The sequence below is a fragment of the Asterias rubens genome, chromosome 16 (genome assembly GCF_902459465.1).
Source record: "Asterias rubens chromosome 16, eAstRub1.3, whole genome shotgun sequence".
Classification (NCBI taxonomy): Eukaryota; Metazoa; Echinodermata; class Asteroidea; order Forcipulatida; family Asteriidae; genus Asterias; species Asterias rubens.
This window is the reverse complement of record NC_047077.1, coordinates 13,148,649-13,168,433: the sequence shown is the minus strand read 5'-3', so window position 1 is coordinate 13,168,433 and position 19,785 is coordinate 13,148,649. Positions and strand designations below refer to the sequence as shown.

The window sequence follows — 19,785 nt, the reverse complement described above, 5'->3', positions numbered from 1 at the left end:
TACATCTGATCTTGCGACAACAGCTGGTCAAAATATTCGTTTTTTATAGTTTCTCCATTGGTTTATTACTTGGTGAAATTTAAGCGAATAAGTCACCGGACACTATTGGTAATTACTCAAATTAGTTGTTAGCATTAAAACATTCTTGGTAACGAGCAAATGAATGCTGTTGATAGAATATAAAACATTGTGAGAAACGGCTCCCTCTGAAGTGACGTATTTTTTTGAGAAAGAGGTAGGCCTAATTTGTTTGTCACTCTAATAATAGACTTCAAGCCTGAAGCCTTTTAGGAGGAAAGCACGTATGTGCAACAAGGGTGTTGTTTATTTCATTAACCTCTTGCAACTTCGTTGATCAGTTGAGTCCAGCTATTCACAGATTTGTAATTGAACGCATGTTGGGATACACCAAGTGAGAATACTGGTTTTTGATAATTACCAACTGTGTCCATCGCCTTTCAGCTTGCATGTTTACAGACAGGAAGGTGACAACAACAACAATCGATCACGAAACTTGGTATTAGTATTTTGATCTTTAGTTATCACATGAAGTTTAGAAAATGTAGCACTGGAATGCTAGCTTAGTTTTATCAGGTCAACTTGGATAGACACTCTTAAAGCTTCGTAAAGGTCATCACACTGCATTTACTTTTCTTTCTGAAACTTTGTATATACTCAGCGCCTTGAGTATATTGTTTGGTGCTATATAAGTCTTTGATATTATTATTATTATTATTATTATTATTATGAAGTATTTATGGCAATGCCCATTAAAAACTGGCGATAAAAGACCTCACGAGTGTGATGTCGCTGTATTTGGACAGGGCGACCTCAAGCGGTAGTCAAAAGGAGATTGCTCATTGGCCCACTCCGTGCGCTCCACGTCCTTAGCTGCGCGGTTCTATTGGTTCATTTTCATCACTTTTAATGGTGTCGGGATGACGTCATCATGTTTGTTCGTTGCTTGCTTGGTGTTGCACTGGAAAACCAAATACACCACTTTCCAGCACGTTATTATTAACAAAGGAACACAAAACAAAACGGCGATTTAGTTATCACGATTGATGTTGCTTTATTAAAATCATTGACTTGAAGCTCCATGGCGGTTTAAATCAAGTTAAATGACGTCATCAAATACACACAAAAATATAATTAATATATTGCATTAATAAATATAAAGGAAAACCACATGTGTTATACATTAGCGGACATATATTTAAGTAATTTTTGTACGAGCAACTACGGTAAGTGGGTTGTGCAAACGTATTTGTTTTTCTTTTTTCTAATAAACAATAAAAAATAAAAAAAATATCCTCACTGCCGGTTGAACATTGATCAAATGTTTTATTTAATACGTCGGTTTAATTTGCAGCTCCAAAACGTCACTCCCTAGCCCTCAATTCAACAGAGCAATATGTTACCATTTCATACAAATTGTTTAAGGAATGGGAAACCATTATCAAAGTGTGTATTTACCGCGACCCGTTGTACAATGTGTAATCGCCTTCACCATTTAGGTAGTGTGGGGTTACCCATATTTTAACGTGGGTGGCATATCATTGGTACCCGTTAGGTATGCTAATTAAAAACTTCCCTTCAGGCGGGTTTTCGTCTGACCTTAACATTTTTGTTTGAACGTCATTACCCTTTCGACCACACCACAAGGGCACTAGAAGTAGAATAAAATCTTTAGGCGATTAGCACTTGAAGCCAACTTTGCATAAACTTATAAAAGTTTGGATATTATCAATGTTGCTTCTCTATATTCTCTCTATTATCTATATGCATCTTCAAACAGGTGTTTCCTGTTTGAAACACTTTCGAATCATTGAACATTAATATACAAACACATAATTACATGAATACAGCTTAAAGGATCTGGACACTTTTGGTAATTGTCAGTTTTCTCACTTGGTGTATCTCAACAATGTCTCATAATATTCATCTACATTGCGCGTTTCCATGTAAGGTTTTGTGCTCAAAATGTTGTAAGTAACTAACCCATAGTGTCCAGTGCATTCAAGTATTAAACTGCAAGTTGTCGCAACTCTCTCAAGATACGGCCAGGTTTGCCTAACAGTATAAACACAGCTAAAACCGTCCAAAAGGAATGAACCGTCCCTATCCCCGATCCCCCGCTCAATAGTATTTATACTGGAGCGCAGACCACGGCAGTTAGGGCCAACATTGATAACGGGACCAAGGTGCGGCTAACAACGAGATGGATGGGATTATAAGTTAGCAACATAATGCAGCATGTCCCCTTGACTAGCAACCGAACCTGACAGACACGATTGTATCTGTGTAAGTACCCGCTTTTCCCCTTTCAGCAAAACTGAATCATTAAGAGGAACTTCAATAAAGTTTGATGGTTTTTTTTTTTCAAACCCTTTCTAAGATGGAAAGGAAACTTCATATTTCGTTCAAACGTTATTGAAGTTCGCCTTAAAATAAATAAAATGTTACACGTAAATAAATAAATAAATAAACCATTTATTATATTAGGCCGGATGCTGACTGTTCCTGGTTTTTCCTGTTTACTTCCGGCCGGCCAAGGCGAATTTACTCTCGTTTTCCAGGATTTTTCGGAGTTTGTCGGTCTGTACTTTGGAGTATAGTTCTTGTTTTAGGGCGTCAAGAGCCCATGGCATTTTGACTCCCACAGCTCGTCTCGATCGGCCTGTAAAACAAAATAATAATGATAGTAATCTGTGATAAATATTCAATTATTTGGGGCCCCTATGTTGTACTACATGCATATATTTAATGGTATTGTGCCTTCGACATTGCAGCCAAGTGATACAAGCAGCACCCTCATCAACAATGGAACCTTTTACTGATGAACTCCAAAAGGAAGATTAAAGGGAGGGTACACGTTTGGTAGTTGTCAAAGATCAGTCTTTTCGCTTGGTGTATCCCATCATAACCATAAACTAACAAGCCTGTACACAATTTGGGCTCAATTGGTCATCGAAGTTGCGAGAATAAGATGAAAGAAAAAAACACCCTTGCTGAACAAATATGTGTGCTTTCAGATAAGAATAAAAGATTTCTAGCTATAGAAGTGTTTTTTTTTTTATTTTAGAAGGAAATTACCTCTTTCTAAAAAACTACGTTACTTCAGAGGGAGTCGTTTCCCGCAATGTTTTATATTATCAACAGCTCTCAAATGCTCGTTACCAAGTCAGTTTTTAAGTTAATATTTGTTTTGGGTAATTACCAAACGTGTACCTTCCTTTTTAGTGCATACCTAATCAGGTTTATGGAACACGGGAACCATGCGTGCATATACCTTACAGTTTGTTTAAAAACAGCAGTGCAAAGTGTAGCTTGGCTTTTACAACGCGATCTCTGAGTAGACAGGGTCACGGTGATGCGGCAAGTGCTCATTGGGTCTGGCGGACCGCGCCACAACGTCATCGCCTCTGATTGGAGGAAAGTTCCCTACATAGCAACAGCATTGGCTAGGCGCTAAACTTTGTCTTCTTGCGTTTTGGTTCCGTAGGGCCATAAACTCAATATTATAGGAATGAAACAATCCAACAATCCAACCGATATTATTTTGACATCCTTGTTAGTTCATTGTGATGACAATCTTGAGCTTTGCTTTGAGACATTTTGCAGTAGTCCCACACAATCAATTTCGGGTTTTGTTACAAGAAATGTACTCGTTCTAAGGCCATAATGGGGATTTTGGTTCTATTTTTAAATTGTCACGTCTGCGAACGTCCATCAAACTTGGAAATCAAAGAAAATTTTTGGTAACTAAAAACGGCATTATTAATTATTAATTGCATTATTAAGACGTCCTCGTTTTCCAACAAAGGTGTTTAAATTTTCTTCTCTCGAATCTTTGATATCATTATCAGATTCATCACGCGCTAATTGTGAAATTTGAGGCAGCTATATTTTGCGCCAATTTTTCAATCGAAGGTTTAAAACGGCATTCTTTGACTGAGTGCTTTTAATGTTTTCTTGAGTTATGATGGAGACAAACGGAAGACAAAAATATCTTTACTGGTATTCTTATTGTCTGTGTCTTTATACTGCGTGTATATTATTTTTGTATATTATATATATACAATATTGGTAGAATATTTATTTTGGTTGTTACCCATATACACCAATGTGTGTTAGCACTGTTTACTCCTTAGTTACCCGAGTTATGTGAACAAAATCACAGGCATATTACTCGGGTGGGACCCACGACCTTTGCAATTCTAGAGCAGTGTCATACCAAATAGATCACCGAGATTGCCCTGTGGCTAGAGGCTGTGTTTTAGCAGCGGGTACTGCAAACGATCTAGTCGACGTTAAATTTGCAAATTTAACATCTAAGATCGAGCTAAATCTGAGTTATGAGTTAGGAGAAATTAGTAAAACAAAATCCAATATGTTATCAAAATAGTTGTAACTCCAAGAGAACAGAACAATGACCTATAGGCCCCTTCCGAGCTGACTGGTGTACTTTGTTAGCACACAGCTACTTGTTCAGTATTCACAACACAACTATGTCACTACTGGATAAACACACTTAGTAATGGAACAACTACTTTGTTCACCCTGTTAATTAGCCAATACCAATTGGCCAGTGCCTTAAAGATAGGCAAAACAGATAACGTAAGCCCCTAAACCGAGCTGACGTGTGTACTTTTAAACAAACAGCTACTTATTCAGTATTCACGACACATCTGTGTCAACTGATACAGTTATTAACGGTATTACTGTTTTGTTCAGCACCCTGTTAATTACCCGGGGCCGATTGGCAACTGCTGGCAACAGGCGACAGAAAAACCAGTGTTGAAGCTAATTTGAAAATGTATTACGGCGCGTAATTCATGTAAATTTCGACAATAATGTCAGATTGATCAAGATGATAAAAGTGTTCATTACTCAATCTGTACTGTTTAAATTCCACGAATTGACTGATTATGCACGCACACACTAGCTTTGCATTTCGTAGCGTCAGGCGATCTTTCCTACTAGTTGAGTAGATGAAGTGATTAGTAAACGCAAATACATTGGGTTTATTACGGACAAACATTCGTACAAATCATATTGAATTTACCCCGAGAGCAATTTGCTTAAACTATTATCCTTGTCTTACGTGTCTACTAGTGTATCTTGTGGACGTCTGTTCGGAATTTTAATAGTGGTCAGACCATTTTTGCTAGCAGCCATTTTAAATAAATTTGGTAGGTGTGGCATTTGGGAGACCGGTAGTCGACCAACTTCAGATTCCCGCCAGCTCTAAGCGGGAATATTCGTATATTTATTTGATATGATGAAACGATGACTGAAACAGAATTGAAACAAAGTATACGAGCTAACCATACTACAAGTATGCAAAGTGAGAACTCTTAATAAACTTAAATGTTTGGCAAAGTTAAGTCATATGATGCTCATTTTTGAAAGGGCAAGGGCATCAAGGCCTTTTCTGCTCGGTAAAGGGCACCATGTCGAATACATTGTAAATATATACGGTGCATTCGAAGTGCACCAAGACAATGACCAGAGGGCATAAAAGTAATCGTCTTCGTTGCATCCCTGACGATTAAGGCATGCCAATTTTTGCCCATTATAACACAATTTTGAGAAGAAAGAAAAGAAGAAAGAAAAAAAAAATAATTGAAAAGATAGCAACCCCCAAAAGGACACTATGGTAAAAAAATAGTTCATTCCTATAAATAGCTAATGTACATGAACAGCCACTACCAGGGAACTGGAAGAGAAATTGGATGTAGATGGGTGCTACACACAACCACTGCGACAATAGGTCATACACAAATACATAACTGTATGGTAATGAACCCAAACCATCCACTACAGTTTAAACAGCGTTGTCTGAGACTAGCATGGCATTCATACAGAAACATCAAACAACCTGTATCTCAGTTTATCAACTGGTCACCAAAACATGGAAGGACAAACAGGGGGAAGACAAAATGCTCAGCTAAGATATAATTTCCAGGGTCATCGGCGTGCTTCCAACCGATCTCCCCCAATTTAATGAGGGATATACACAACTGGGCAGATTTCAACATGATTCCGATCCGGTCGACTAGAGAGAGAGAGAGAGAGAGAGAGGGAGAGAGAGATAGACAGATTCCACCTTTTTTCCTTTCCTTTTTCCCTTTTTTTTGGGGGGGGGGGGGCAGGAGGCAAAGTTCGCGGCCTTGCGTTTTGAACCCAGCCAAAGTCTTTTCCAAAGTCTTTTCCCAAAGCCTTTGGTCAGTACGCCTTTGAGAGAGGCACTCCTAACTTTCTTCTTCTTTTTTTCCTCTCGACACTGTAAAATATGTTATCAGTAATTTCAGTAAAGTGTTCCGATATTATCACATGTACTTCCCACCAAACCCACTAATATCTAACTTTAATTAAACTCAATCAGCATTGTAATTGATATAGCTGAGTCTAACTGTAAATTACTGGTAGATCACACAATATTCTCAACTAAAAAAGGTCAACAATAATTGGAAAACTTTCACCGTCAATCTTGATAGAGAACCAGAGACGAAGGAGATTTGAATCCTTTCAACGCCCGATTTTTGTTCATCCTTTGGGAGCACGAGAGGTTGGAAATACCGAATTCCTTCTGCAGCATTTGCGATTTAAGTGAAATATACAGTTTTCACGAGCGATGAAGGGGAAGGCATTATACGCCAGGGATTTGGTTGAAAAGGCTCGGAAATTAATGGACATGGCATCGGGCTCCTAGAAGATGGACTTGACTCGCTCTCCAGTCTCAAATTTATTGAATTGATGAGCTTTCAAGAAGGGTTAGAAGAGTTTAAAGTCGCGGTGAACTTTTTTGTAAGGTAACTTTACGGCAGACTGGATTGGATATGTCCAGTAAAAAGGGGACTTTACTTTTAAAATGTTGCCCGAGTCTTTGTGCGCGTAATGTTATTACTCTATGGATCCAATTGGTTAATTATTAGAAAATAATACATATATATAAAATTCAAAAAAATCTTTAAAAAATTCTGACAATCTAACAAGAAACATGCTTAATTCATGTGGTTTGTTTTTCCACTTTGACTGTGAATATTGTTCCCCTTTTGTTTTTAGTAAATGGTGTGACCTGCTTTCGCTATGCTTACGACCATACGTCGGATGGGCATGGGAGCCCAACGTTGAGCATGGGGGCCGTGTGTTGGACATGGCTTAATGCATTGGGCTGCAATCGGGTAGAATTAGATCCACAATTGGGCTGCAATAAAGGAGTTGGGCTAAATTTAGGGACAGGTTGCCCACGGAAGCAATTTGTCTTCTGCACATAACAATTGCCACTGTCGTATTGGTTTTCGATAGGGAATTTGATTTTGCTAAATCGACTTAAAAAAGGGAATCCTTCTACGAAAAAAAAAAAAAAAAAAATCAGGATTTCTTTTAAGATGCCAATTTTATACTTCCGAAAATTTTATTGACAATACCTCATGTTTAAATGCACCAGACATTTTATATTATCTTCTCCGGATCTTCTGGTCTTTCACAGCATTTGCATAGGATGTAGTAACCTCCAAAGTTACACATTGGATTCGTGATGAAATCGTTAACCACATAATTATGTTACTTTCTCCGAGCCTTTTAGGCACAAAGACCGTGTTCCACCACCGTGGGGAAAGCATGCCCACACATTGAGGGCAATAATGAAAGGTCACGGTGACGAGACGGTGAAGAGCTTAGATAAGAATCAAGACAGACAAGAGGCGTCTCGGGCAATTGAGAGTTTGTATCTATACTTTGTCAAACACAGGGCAGGGAGATGGGAGACCCATCAAATATACTTGTAAGTTACAGTTACAAGTTAAGACTGCGAGTTACTCGTCTTAACTGACCCAAATCCAGAAGTGCGCATCCCTTGCTATACTTTCGAGCAGGCTGTATACATACGGTAGTGCTTTGCTAAGCCAGTCTGAACTGGGGTGTTTTTGAAGCGGTACTCTATGTTCACTTTTCAACCACCTGCACCGAGTCCACACACTGGCATGCACTGCATAATACACAGATGGTGGACTGTATTTTCATTGAAGAAGAACATCAAGCAAGAATTGAGAGAACAAGGGGATGCGTCGGTAAACTGACAAAACAACACTAAGTCTTAAAGGCACTGTACACCTTATAGGTAATGGACCCTTCCCATGAAATATGCTAATCACATTCACGCATGCGTACAGACCCTGTTGGTTGGCAAACGCCATAGAGTTGTGCACCAAGCAGACGCGCAATCGCGTCTGCGTCACGCACCCATTAGCCGTGTACAAAACAGCGCGATGTTCCCTCATTTTGCCAACCAAAACGTTAGTGCGCACGCGCTATGTGCAATTTACATATTTCATGGGAAGGGTCTATTGTCAAGGACCAGTATTATCACTTGGTGTGTCCCAACATATGCATACAATAACACATATGTGAACAGTTTCTATCAATATTGGTCATCAAAGTTGCAAAAGGGTCATGGTAAAAAAAAAAAAAACTCGCTGCACTAATTTGTGTGCTTTCAGATGCCTTTATACAAAGGTTTCAGGTCTGACGTCTTTTAATAATCGAGTAAGAAATTGCCCCTTAAAATGTTTTACTTCAGAGGTACCCGTTTCTCACAATGTTTTATGCTATCAACAACTCTTTTTTTTTCTTCTATTTTTTTGGGGGGGAGTAATTACCAATAGAGTCCAGTGCATTTAAAGCGAGGTGGATACCAACTTGAACGTGCTGTCTAAACTCAGCCCAAGCAGGACTCGGTTTGGTGAACCAACCTTTGTACTTTATGTGTGCGTTTTTTGTCGTGGGTTCGAATCTCACATGCTCCCGTGAGCAAATTTGACATTTTGAGGAAAGTCACTCCTCATGTAAGTCATAGCCGGCTATTTACATAGTTCTCTAACGGTTTGGGTACTTTCTGAACGACATAAAACACCAACGTCCACATAATTACATTTAAGAAATGACAGTAGAAAGCTTCACTTCATAATTACTTACTGAGGTGCTGTAGTTTTGAGAAACGTGTCAAAAAAACAAAATCACGAAAACATTGCTCGTCTCCGGAGACGAAAGTTATTTTAGCATGTGCAAAGGATTTACGCAACTCTCTTGACAAAAATGCTCGATGATTTTCACTTTTTTGTTTCCTTCTCGAAAACATGAAGATCATTGAAGTTGAAACTGTTGCAAGGTAAATTAAATTCACACACGTCTTCATTCACATCGAATAGAGATTCATGTCAAGAACTTGATCAAAATGTATCAAAACCCTTCAAGATTTTCCTTAATAATCTAGTTGATTTTGTTTTTTCCTCTTTCTGGACAATAGTATGGTACCCCTCATGGAAATCAACGCCTTCGCTCTCAGATTGATGGACCGTTCTTTAGCCACGGATTCATAGAAATAAAACTTCATGAAGTTCACCACTTTTTACTGACAGCTATCCCACTATACCGACTCATCTGTTCACACACAGAAATAACCCACATGAGTTTGTTTAAAACCCATGGGAAATATGTTCGTCAAAATACTGTTTTGTAAAAATGACTCCGGAGCAATTACCTCTGAAGGTTTTCAAGAACTGACACTCAAACACTCAGACATTTTCCTTACAAGATGGAACACTTGAAGGAACTTGACATAATTGGTAAAACAAATATTCGTCTAAGTCCAGAGATCTACAAAAAACAAGATCTAATGATGATGATAATAGAAAACATCCCTTGAAATATCATTTTTGATGAGAAATGAATAATACTAATTTCTCAGATCTTTATCTAAGTGAGCGTTTTACTCATATTCCTTTCAAATGAACACGTTGCCTTGGATTGGACGAGTTGGTCTATAAAAAGCGTTTATACCATTTTGTTTTAAAATGCATATGGTTGGAAAGATGTTTTTAAAGTAGAGAACAATGATCAACACAATATGCCTCGAAATTGCGTGGTTTTCACTTTACTTTGCGAACTAAGAGTAAGACGTTCGGCTATTGATGAATGGTTTCCCATAAATGGCCAACCGTTTCGTCGAAGAGGTAAATAAAAGGAAAACCGTGCAATTTCGAGGCGTTTTTGTGTGAATTATTATATTCTACTTTTGAAACATATTGCCCAACATGCATTTTGTAACAAACGGTTTACAAACGCTTTTCAAAGACCAGCTCGACCGATCCAAGGCAACGTGTTCCTTTAAATGGATGTCACGCACAATTTGTAATCGGTTTATCACTATTTCCTCGTGACCCAGATGGCCGATCGATCTCAAAATATACAGGTTTGTCAGTTTGAGTATGGTGGATTACAAAGTGCTTGCACTGCCAGCAACGGTTTCGCTAGCAAGCACAATTTGTGCACTGTGCCTTTAAGTTAAATAACAATAAGAAGGTGAAGAGGTGAACTCTGTTATTGGAATATTTTACGGGGAAATGTTGACAAGAACGGGGAAAAACTTGCCCGATTGCACGGATGCATCCTTTAAAACACTTATTGATACACTGACGTCAAGCACCCACGGATGTGTTAAACACAATTTGGAAATGTCATTTATTGGGGAAGATGTTTCGAGAAACGATTCAATTACTTTTTAAATTAATAACCCTTTAGATTTCACTTGGATCACATTGAGCCAAAAAAATAAAAAAAAATAAGTTCCACTTGAAGATGAGTTTTCAACAATGGCATTGTGACACTTCTCTTTCTTTTGTATTTTACATTCGTACCACGATGAGATCCATCGCAAACTGCGTGTGAAATCGGCCCCGGGCTACAATTTCAGCAACGATCTTCCGTCTTTTTATGTGGTAATTAAATACGTTCCACTGTGTTTATTGTCAAACTCAGCCCACTTGTATGCCTATCCAAAATTTGATATCATTGGATTTGATTCCAAATCAATGAAATGGTATAACTTACTTTTTAAAATGAAGATGTATTTAATATAATTTACATGTATACATTCCAGCTTCTTTAGTCGTCAAGTTTTTTCGAAAAAAAAAATATATATATGTTTAAACCAAAGAGCAATGTTTCTTGGAGAGTCACGTAAATCCGCTGACAAGCTATTTAAATGTTGTCTCACTGACGAACCCTATCTTCGTGAAACAGTTTTACTCAGTTATAAACAAAACTACAGCACCTCAACAAGTAATATTTGAAGAGAAGCTTTCGAACATCATTATCTTTAAACCGTAGAATAAAATTATGTAGACTGTTGTGTATTGTGTCGTACAAAAAGTATCCGAACCCTTTATATGGTTTTGATACCTCCTTTAGGTCTTCTTTTTCTATTTGTGCCAGGACAGGAATCCCTACTCACTGTGTCATTTCCTGGAAATTTCTGCTTTATTAATAGTCAAGTTTTTGAAAAAAAATAGTGAAAATCGGAGCAGGTTTTTCAGAAGAGTCGCGTAAATTAATTAAAACACGTTAAAATAGCTGTCGTCTCCTGAGACGATTTTTTTTTCTTATTTAAAAAAAAACAAAGTTAAATCTGAAGGGAATCTTTATACCACAATTTTTTTTTCGAACCGTTTAATATTAAGTTCAATGTAAACCTTTGGACTTTCGCAAACGTCAAAAGGGAGTGTCCAAACCCCTTAAGGAATAAAACGTGTTTGTTTAGTTATTATTATTTGTATTATTCTTATTCTTACTTGAATCCATCTCTAGTGCGTCTCTTCTCTCCCGCAAGCTCTGAGCTGGAAGGGAGCATGCGCAGTGGATTAGACACATGATGGCGAAAATGACGGCCGCCATTTTGGTTACACCTGTTGATGCCATTGTGTTGAGTATATCTGTGGGGGTCAAAGTTTAAAGGTCATTGTTATTGAAATAATATTTTAATTTACTAGAACCTTTGTAATTGCCGATGTTGTTACAAGACAATACAATCGTATTATCCAAACAATCTTGGAATGGGGTTGATCTAAATCAGGGTTCTGTACAGTTTTAAATCCATACCAAACACACAGAGAAGGGTTTGTCATACCCAATACTTTATTATTATTATTTTTTTTCCAAATCTGACCTATCCTATTGGGTAGATTCTCGTACTTAAAGGGAAGGCACATCATGTTTGGTAATTGTGAAAGATCAGTGTTCTTACTTGGTGTATCCCATCATAAGCATAAAATAACAAGCCTGTGGAAATTTGGGCTCAATATTGGTCATCGAAGTTGCAAGAAAATGATGAAAGTCAAAAACACCCTTGTTTGAATCTGTGTGCTTTCAGAAAGGAATAAAAGACTTATTTTATTATTTAAGTGAGAAATCACCTTTTTCTCAATACCTATGTTCCTTCCAGAGGGAGTTGTTTCCCACAATGGTTTATCAACATCCCTCCAATTCTCGGTACCAAGTCAGTTTTTAAGTTAATATTTGTTTTGAGTAATTACCAAACGTGTACCTTCCCTTTAAACTGTTTCTGTGACGTCACTGCGTTGTTGAAAGTCGTACTATATTTTTTACGAATCTACACTTCGTTACGAATATAAACTTTAGTGTTATATATTCGTAACATAATCAAACGTTGAGGGTATCGTTACAAACTTAAGTAAATAGTTCAAATTGGAAAGTCTTTCCTTACTTAAATAAAGCATGAAGTGCAACAAAACATAGCTGGAAAATGTAAAATCCACTGTAACAATGTGCTCGCCTTCGGCTCGTACATTCTATTCGCGAATCTACATTTTCCCGTCCATTCTCCTGAACAGAACCCGTCCTGGTGCATTCACAGTTCATACAAAAACAAGGTGACCTAATCAACTTGGATTAAAATTCGAGTATAAATAACACACTAAAGCAAATATTATCGAAGTGTAAGATGGCAGAGTGCGTCACTCCAACATGTTGTTTTAATTTATGATTTCGTCTTCGCATCAGCAAACGTATAAGTTATTTTGATCGCAAAACCTGTTTAAATGTCACCTTTCCTTGTTTAATTTGTTAAAATATTTGTCCACTCCAAATCCCTCATCAAATCGAGTTCTTCTTTGTCACTGAAGGCAGTGTTGATTTCTAAGGGTAATGAATAAATACATAAACTAGGAACAATCCTACGTTTATTAGAATTTCATGATTTAATAATAACTCTTTTTGTTTTTGAAGAGGCATTTTGCTTTGCCTCGTTAGAAAGGATGCAATGATTAATTGCACAGTGTAGCGTTGGCGAGTATAAGGTAAATTTGTTATATTTATTTTATGCAAGTCGCCAGACACACAAGGCATGAAGGTCACTTCAAGGTGTGGGCTGCAATTTTGTGTTCAGAGGCCTTTACCACCTACTCATAAAGGGCTGAAACAGAGTTACCCCTTTTACAGTCCATACGGATGTAGGCAATTGGGTATCAACAACTGTCACTTTTAAAGCCCCTTGAATTATTTATAACCATACCATAACAAGCCATATTGAAACCATGGTTTTTATTCATAATTGAAGGCAAGGAACACCCTTGGTATTAATTATGCCAAAGACCAGTATTCTGACTTGGTTTATCCCAACATAGTGCATACACAAAATAGTTATGTGAAAATTTGTCATATAAGTTGCAAGAGAATAACTAAAGAAGAAACAAACCTTGTTGCACAAATTTGTGTGCTTTCAGATGCATCATACATGGCTTTAGGCCTAACAAATTGTAATATTAATTCGAGAAGAAATCTCTCAATGTTTTATACTTCCAACAGCTCTCCATTGCTCGTTACCAAATAAGTCGGTATGCTAATATTTAGATTAATTTTAAAAACGTGTCAAGTGCCCCTTACGGTGGAGTTTGTTTTCTAATCATTGAAGACTATGTGTCTATGACAGCGATCAGTTTGAATGAGGCCGTGTCCGAAACGACGACTTCGGCTACAGCTACGTCTAGATCAGCGCGTCTACCAGTGTTGAAGAATAGGCAGACGCGCGCGATCTAGCCGTAGCTGTAGCCGAAGTCGCCGTTTCGGACACGGCCCAACTTCCCTTGATGCCTCCATCTATTGCCTTCCTACAAGTTAGCAATACACAACTTATACAACGTATGAACTAGGCAGAAATGGGCTCTCAGATTGATAATTTAGTAAGTTTGTATGCTAAAAATTATTTTGAGTAATTACTAATAGTGTACTTAATTTGCGTTAGTCTCTCGGTTCAATGCGTCAAACAGCTTCAATAAAAACTGTGACCCAGCGTTGACACTAAGTGTATTCATGGGAACACGTTTCAGGAGACTGGGGTTGCATGTTTATTGAACTACAAGTTGTCTATAGCAGTGGTCAACTGTCATAGAGACGAGCTAGCACTTCAGAAAAATAAAGTAACTGTGACAGATTTTAAAATCATTCAATGATGCATGGGGTCCAACATTCATACAGCTGCTGGCATGACAGGTGATTCGGTGCACGTGTTCCAATATTCAAATGAAGCTAATTGACTATTGATGAGTGGCAGAATTATTCTTCACAAAGATGAGGATGTGAAATGGATTTTGGCATACATGTTGAACACAGTCGAGAGATGGAATTGGTTTGATCGTGAAGTAAAGCTTGCGATTCATGCGGAATGACATAATATTGTAAACTATAATGTTCAATTTCTTTAAGATTTAACTTCAATCTAGTGGGTAATATTCCAAGTAAAAATTTTTCAATGTTATGTACAGAGTTTTGTTTGTGCAATTTTTAATAAAAAAATGGAAAACACGTATAGCATTAGTAATCCATTATTTTTTAAATGGTTGTTTACGTGTTACTACCACAATTGAATTAAATATTCATTTTGTTTTTCCAAAACATGGCGAAATTATTTCAACATAAACGCAAACAGCTCTGTGTCGCAGTGACTGTATGGACATTCCTATTTTGTATACTAATGGAGAATTTTACTCTTTAGCACTATGAAAAAGAAGAAAAAAAAACGTTGTGTGGACGTGTACACATAATGATTTATATAGTGTTTCAAATCCCTACATCATGTAGACCCTTTTATTTTCAGGTCCATGCTTCTTAAGCATTCAACACAAACGCTGAGAATGTGTCCCTACCTGCAATGGTTTGGTGGGAGCACATCAGTTTAAAAAAGAAGAGGCAGACAATTTACAAATACCATAACAACGCAAAATAAGTGAAACAACAATCGTATAGTGAAATACTTATAATATCATTATAGAACTATCGGGTATATGTTTCGTTTTTGAATTGAACTATCAAAACAAAACTATTGACTCGAACGGGATTTGAACCTACAATTTCGCATTTACATGTTTAGGCTTTCAAGCCATTGGAACTACCACGAAATGGTGACTAACTGCAATCAAATACAAGGCCCAATTTCATGGTTCTGCTTACCGTAAGCACAGAAACGGCGCTTATGGAAGCAGGGAATTATGTGCTTACGGCAAGCGTATTTCACGGGTTAGCGGCAAAATTTTGATTCTGCGCGTGCGTACGTTCCTAGGCATTCTACATTTACTGGCTAGCACAGAAATTCGGTGCTTGCACGTAAGCGGCGAATCGTGATCGTTAGCAAAGAATTCTGCGGTAAGCAGAGCCTTGAAATTTGGCCCTGGTCTTCCACTCGATTCTTTTTTCGTTTCTCGCTCTATAAATCGCAATCAATGTTCAGATCCTAACACCACTAATAAAGACAAGAAGTAGGGCCATCAGACGATATAAATCATTGCATTTATGTGGCGCATCGAAGCCTGCCTCTGTATTAGCTCTCTAATTGCAAGTAGCCAGATATATTTACGAGGCGAGCTTAAAAGGAAGTTCGCAAAATCGGTTTGGAAAAAAAGTAAGTAAAAGGGAAATTTCGAGGTTTTGTTTATTGCAGAAAAGAAGAAAACATCAATTACATACATATTGAGGGATCTGGATAACCAACTATACAGTGAATGTATTACGTGAAAAAGGACAGAATCAAAACAAATTTACGGTGATGTCAATGAGTTTGTGCTCGTCCATATTTACTAACGTTGTTTATTTCGATTTAAGAGATCATCACTTGACATTTTTCTCGAGTATGACATAGTGTTTCGGATGGTATTTCTCTTGTGGAATGGTAATAAGTGTATGAATTTGCAACTTTGTCAAGTGCCTTTTCAGTTTAAAAACAAAAAGTTGTATGTGTATTTATCATAATATGTTTTTGTTCGATAAATACCAACAATTGTTTTTTTAATTAACTTTAAGGCAATGGACACCTTTAAAAAGTCAAAGACAAGTATTCTCATTTGGTGTAGCCCAACATTACGCATTAAACAACAAATCTGTGAATATTTGGTCATTGAAATTGCAAGAGAAAAAAAAAACCAATAAAAAAAACCTTGTTGTACAAACTTGTGTGATTTCATATGTCTAACAAAAGGCTTCAGACCCGAAGTTTTATAATGTTTGACAGAAATGACTACATTCTAAAAAACTACGTTACTTTAGAGAGATCCCGTTTCTCACCAAAAATCTTATAGGCCTACTATCAACAGCTCCCTCGTAATACCAAGGAAGTTTTGATGCTAAACATTATTTGAAGTAATAGTGTCCATGACACTTTAAAATAAGCCAAACACCCGGCTTATATAGTTTTCCTTGTCGTATTTACTGAAAGCAGAGCCAAGAGACTATTCCAGGAAGAGTGCACCGGCCTGAGACGATTTTGTTTTTTGTTTTACCTAGAGCCTCATTTGGCAAATGGGGCTTAAAGCACCGACCAGTCGGTGCTTTGAAACGGATGAGGCGTGCAGGTAGCACCCACACCTCCCTAGTTAATACATTGTACTTTGGGTGTTACTAACTTGTAAGGAGGCAAGCGATTGAGCCAGATGGTTAATCAATACAACTCATTCCGTCCATAGACATAAGTCTACAACGGTTAGAAAACAAATTCCACCTTAAGGGGCACTTGATACAATTTGGAATTTCTCAACCTTGTTAGCATAAACAATTACTTGGTAACGATCGTTGAAGGAAGCTGTTGATAGTATAAAACATAGTGATAAACAGTTCCCTCCGATGAAACGTATTTTTTGAGAAAGAGGTAATTTCTCACTCAAATATTCAAGACTGTAGGCCTGAAGCATGTTTGTTAGGCATCTGAAAGCAAACACATTTATGCGCAGCAAGTGTGTGTTTTTTTTATTGTTTTGTTGCAACTTCGATGACCATTGATCCCAAAATTACTTTGGTAGAGGTACAACCGTTTTCAAAATATTTATTCTTTCTGAGTTGCGGGAAAAAAATCGCTCAGGATTTTTGGTGATGTCCCCAAAACGCATCACCTTTAAAAAAAAAATCGTACGGTCAAATTTAATGTATAAATCTATATTTCTATAATTTAAACATTCGAACGATAAATCAAACCACATGGGTTTGTGTACTTTTCCTGTTAACACTAATCTTACCTTTATTCCACTCTGTGTCTGTTATTCTGTATTTGGAAGGCACCTGTAATAAACATAACAAAAATACAAATATTATTTATATTTTTCACACTGACGATTTTACCAAAATAGTTCAAACTTAGTGGCTAAGATTAAAAGTTTGGCAAGTGAGAATTGTCAGATTTTAAATGAACGGCCCAAACTTCGTGAATACAGTTTGGAATTAAAATACTTTTTAGTTCTTAGAAACAAGTTGTTTATGGTTAGCATTTATAGGTCAGAAATAACCGACTCTGAAGGCCGGAAAACAAAATCAAAGAAGATAGTAACACAATATTAACTGTTACGTCAGAAGGGTAGAATGGAAGCTTAAACGTAGTCATAAATGCCTCATAAAAAATTAAAAAAAACATCTCCTTAAAGACATTGGACATTATTGGTAATTGTCTAAGACCAGTCTTCTCACTTGGTGTATCTTATCGTAAGCATAACATAACAAACCTGTGAAAAATTGAGGTCAATCGGTGGTCGAAGTTGCAAGATAATTATGAAAGAAAAAACACCCTTTTCACACGAAGTTGTGCTTTCAAAATAATGCTTGACTTGGAGACCTCAAAATTCTAAATTCGAGTTCTCGAAATCAAATTCGTGGCAAATTACTTCTTTCTCGAAAACTATGTCACTTCAGAGGGAGCCGTTTCTCACAATGTTTATACTATCAACAATTAAGGTTTTATGCTAATAGTTATTTTGAGTAGTTTCCAATAGTGTCTACTGCCATTAAATTGAATTTATTTAATTTGAAGAGGAAAGCTAACTATTTTCGTCAAAACGGTTGTTTTATTTACATCGTACCGTATTTTATTTTACCATTTTAACAAGCGCCTAAAACAAACCACGACGTGTTTGCAACTATACATGTTCGCTAGGGATAATAAATAACTATCTTAAATTGAGTGACGCAAAATCTTATGGAAAATCCACGAAACCACCAAGATGAAACTCATCGAAACTTTTTTAATTTCTTGTATATGTTGTAACATAAATATTCAAACCGATTTTTATAATTCTAACAAACTTCTTAATAGCAGTGGACACTATTGGTAATTACTCAAAATAATGATCGGCATAAAACCTTACTTGGTGAATAGTAATGGGGAGAGGTTGATATTATAAAACATTGTGAGAAACGGCTCCCTCTGAAGTGACGTAGTTTTCAAGAAAGAAGTACTTTTCCACGAATTTGATTTCGAGACCTCAGATTTAGAATTTGAGGTCTCGAAATCAAGCATCTGATGAAAGCACACAACTTCGTGTGACAAGGGCGTTTTTTCTTTCATTATTATCTCGCAAATTTGACGACCGATTGAGCTCAAATTTCCACAGATGCGTTATTTTATGCATATGTTGAGATACACCAACTGTGAAGACTAGTCTTTGACAATTACCAATAGTGTCCACTGTCTTTAAGTTGGGTAACGCAAAATCTTATGAAAATCTACAACCTCACAATTTAAACTCATGGAAACGTCTAACATTCCTTGTAAATGTTTTAACCCCTGAATGTATGTTTTACAAAAAAGGAGCAATCGAACCGATTTTTATAATCATCACAATCTTCTAAAATTGGGTGACGCAAAATCTTAAGGAAAATTTAACAAACCCTCAAACTAACACAATTTAAAGTCATCGAAACTTCTAACATTCCCTGTATATTGTGTACCCCTAAATGTCTGTCTTACAAATAAGTATCCAAACCAATTGTCTTAAAATAGTTGACGCAAAATCTTAAGGAAAATCTACTATCCCTCAAACTGACACAAGTGAACTCCCCCAAACGATCAACATTCATGGTATATTTTGTAACCATACATTTCTGTCTTTACAAAGAAGTATTCACACTGAGTTTTATGTCACAAACCTCATAAACGCTAAACCACTTTTAAATAAAAACAAAAACATCATCGTCTTACCTTTTAACAGCAACAACTTTCACCGTTCAGAATAAAACAAAACTCTTTGCAGACGTTACAGCAACACTCGCCAACTCCCGCCGAAAAAAAGTCGTATGCTTCGCAAGACCAACGATAGCCCCGTCTATTTTATAGAACTGCGTTGCGTGACGTCACTGAGTTGGTGTCTGTGATCATTATCATAGTTAGATCTTCATACGTGGGAAGTGTGATGAATGGACCTTGCTATTGGGGAAGGGGGGGGGGTATCTAGACTTCGCATCTTAAAGAGGTCAAGTGCCCTTCACGTGTTGCATAAAAATAAAACAATTCCCTGTGGGCAATCCACTTATGTGTTTAATGTGACGGATAATCTGCATTTCATGTTTTGTTGTCCTAGTTTTCATGCATAGCCCATAGCCTAACTCATTCATAGAAATATGGATGGATTGCACATAACGTCATTGACTTTTTGGATATGGTGACCACCAAAG

At 37.1% G+C, this 19,785-nt stretch overlaps 1 long non-coding RNA gene across 1 annotated transcript; it reads right to left on the bottom strand.

The window, feature by feature from the left end:
- Window positions 1–1,047: 1,047 nt before the first annotated feature.
- Window positions 1,048–19,421, bottom strand: LOC117301135. The gene is made up of 4 exons (XR_004520261.1): window positions 19,313–19,421; window positions 17,361–17,403; window positions 11,637–11,777; window positions 1,048–2,680 (listed from the first exon to the last, which is right to left on the bottom strand). It is a non-coding gene; the product is annotated as an uncharacterized LOC117301135 (long non-coding RNA).
- Between the last annotated feature and the right edge of the window lie 364 nt (window positions 19,422–19,785).